Genomic DNA, 3,413 nt, shown 5'->3' on the forward strand with positions numbered 1-3,413 from the left:
ACGGCCCCAAGGAGTGGGACCTACAGCCCTACGGGGGGGACCTACAGGCCCCAAGGGGGGGACCTACGGCGCCAAGGGGGACCTATAGGCCCCAAGGGGATGGACCCACCGCCCCAAGGGGGACCTATTACACAAGGTTTTTCACAAAGTTCCTGGATTGATTATGAGGGAATGTTTTCTCCTATAATGGATGCAATTACGTTCATATATTTAATCAGCCTAACAGTTTCTGAAAATTTTGAGATGCGTCTTATGGATGTTGTTACAACTTATTTATACGGATCGCTTGATAGTGATATTTATATTATGAAGGTTTTGAGAATAATGAGATCTCTATTGACTATATCAATACAAGAGGATTATGGAATCAAAATGAAATTAAAAATATTGATGAAATATTTTCTCTTTGTGGCATGTGAAATTATAAACGGAACTAAGGATCCTAAACCAAGATCTGTTTCTGAATGCCAAAACAGAGACAATTGGATCAAATGGAAAAATACTATATAGGCTGAGTTAAATTCGCTTAATAAGCGTAAAAATTTTGGACCTATTGTCTTAACGCCTGAAGCCGTGAGATCTGTGGGATACAAATGGTTTTTGTGTGAAAACACAGTGAGAAAAATGAAATTGTAAGGTATAAAGCTCAACGTGTTGCATAAGGTTCTTCACAAAGACTCGAGATTGATTATGAGGAAACGTATTCTATTGTAATGGATGCAATTACGTTCAGATATTTAATCAGCCTAACAGTTTTTAAAAATTTAGAGATGCGTCTTTTGGATGTTGTTACAGCTTCTTTGTATGGATCGCTTGATAATGATATTTATATGAAAATTCATTATGGATTTTAAATTTCCTGAAGCACTAAATTTAAAACCGAAAGATATATATTTGATTAAGTTACAAAGATCATTATATGGGTTGAAGTAATCCGGACGCATGTGATACAATCGCTTAAGCAAATATTTGTCAAAAGAAGGATATGTGAATAATCCCAAATGCCCATGTGTTTTTATTAAGAGAAGAACATCTGGTTTTGTTATAATTGCTACCTATGTCGATGATTTGAACATCATTGGAACTCATAAAAAAATTGAAGAAGCTGTGATATACTTAAAAAATGAATTTGAAATAAAAGACCTTGGAAAAACAAAATATTATCTTGGTTTACAGATTGAGCACCTTCAAAGTGGAATACTTGTGCATCAATCAAACTATACTAAAAAGGTCTTAAAACACTTTAATATGGATAAAGCAAACCCTTTATGTACTTTAATGATTATTAGATCACTTAATGTTGAAAAGGATCCATTTTGCATTTGCAAAGGTAATGAACAAGTCCTTGGTCCTGAAGTATCATATTTAAGTGCAATAGGAGATCTTATGTATCTTGCTAATTGTACCCGACCAGATATAACTTTTGCTACTAATCTATTAGCAAGATTTAGCTAATCTCCTACACAAAGGCATTAGGCATATATTCCGTTATCTTCAAGGAACATTTGATTTGAGATTATTTTATCCTAAAGGATCAAAATAAGGGATGACTGGTTTTACAAATGCAGGGTATTTGTCAAATCCATAGAAAGTCAGGTCTCAAACTGGATACGTGTTCACACGTAGAGGTACTGCTATTTCATGGCATTCACGAAAGCAAACACTTATTGCCACTTCTTCAAATCATGCCGGAGTTATTGCACTCCATGAAGCAAGTCGAGAATGTGTATGGTTGAGGTCTATGACTCAATATATCTAAGAAACTTACGAACTATCTATCAGTAAAGATCCAACAATATTATGTGAAGACAATGCAGCATATATGTCGCTCAAATAAAGGAAGGTTACGTCAAAAGTGACATAACGAAACACATACCCCCAAAGTTCTTCTCATACTCCCAAGAGCTCGAAAAGAATAAGGATATTGATAATTCAATACATTCGATCGGTGACAAGGCAACAGATCTTTACACAAAGGCGCTTTCCACTACAACATTCAGAAAACATATCCATAGTCAACTTGAGGGGGAGTTTACGTGGCTGTACTCTTTTTATCTTATTATGGTTTTATCCCACTGGGTTTTTCTAATAATGTTTTAAATGAGGCAGCATAAACACGTATAGATAAATGATGTACTTTTTTCCCTTTGCTATGGTTTTTGTCCCACTGGGTTTTTCCTAGCAAGGTTTTTAATGAGGCATTATGAATGACAGACATCTAAGGGAAAGTGTTATGAATAGTAGTTGTCTACTTCAGTCAAAGTTATTGTTCATGTCAGAATCTTACTGCGCAAATAGTTATCATGAATAGTGTTGAATTTTTTTTTTTTTTTTTTTATAAATAGCGCTTTAAAGCTCTTCATTTTGTATATCTTCACAAAATTAATGAAACTCTCTCTCTGTCTCTAGTTTCTCTCTCTAAAATTTTTCTTCTTAGTTTTATATTTTCTTAATTTTCATAACAGTTGAATTATTATTATATGTGGATTGGTGATTGGTCCAGTCAGCTGACCCCACTTTATTTAACTCTTGGTTTTTATGTTCTTCATTCATTCATTCATTCATAGTGTTATTATGGCATGGGAATGTTGTTATCACAAACCATCAAGCATTATTGAACCTAAAATAATACTACCCTATGGTATCTTTTGTTTTTCTTTTTATTTTTCTTTAAGGAAATTGAAACTCTAAGAACTTTGAACATGAAAGATAACATGTGGATTTTCGTTATACTATACCTACAAGCTACAACCACAAATTGAATGGTATTAATTGTTAATCAATTTTTAAATGGAAAAGATGATATGGTTTAGCAACCGATTTGATAAAATATAATTAAAAGAGAGTATTAGTCGGTTGAGATTGCTAATGTAATTTAACGTATATTCACTCTCAACTCCACTTCAAAGTGTAATTAATATAATTTCAAATCTTTAAAATTAAAAAATATAGGACAAAAATAGTTATAATTGATTTGCACTATCAAATTTGAAGATAGAAAGTGATATGGTTCGGCAATTAATTAATTTACACTCAATCATAAACTTGAAAATAACAAAAAAAATATGTAGATGCAGGGGATCGAACCCTGTGCCTCTTCATTGCAAAGCGAGCGCTCTACCATTTGAGCTACAACCCCGAAGTTGTTGGTTTGTTCAAATATGCTTTAAATTAAAATTAATAATAGGGACATTCTATTGTGATGAGACCTAGACGCTGTTGCGATGGTTCAGCACCAAACAATGATGTTCGATGTTCAACTCCCGATTAAGTTATTGAAATTTTCTAGTTTTTGAACACTATATATGTATTGTAAATACTGCTATTAAGACAGCTAAAACATTAAGGTATATCTGTGGCGCAAGTAAGGTTATGAAGACCAGTCAGCTAATTTAAATATATAATTTCAATTA

Source organism: Morus notabilis, unplaced genomic scaffold (genome assembly GCF_000414095.1).
Source record: "Morus notabilis unplaced genomic scaffold, ASM41409v2 Scaffold9, whole genome shotgun sequence".
NCBI classification, from domain to species: Eukaryota; Viridiplantae; Streptophyta; class Magnoliopsida; order Rosales; family Moraceae; genus Morus; species Morus notabilis.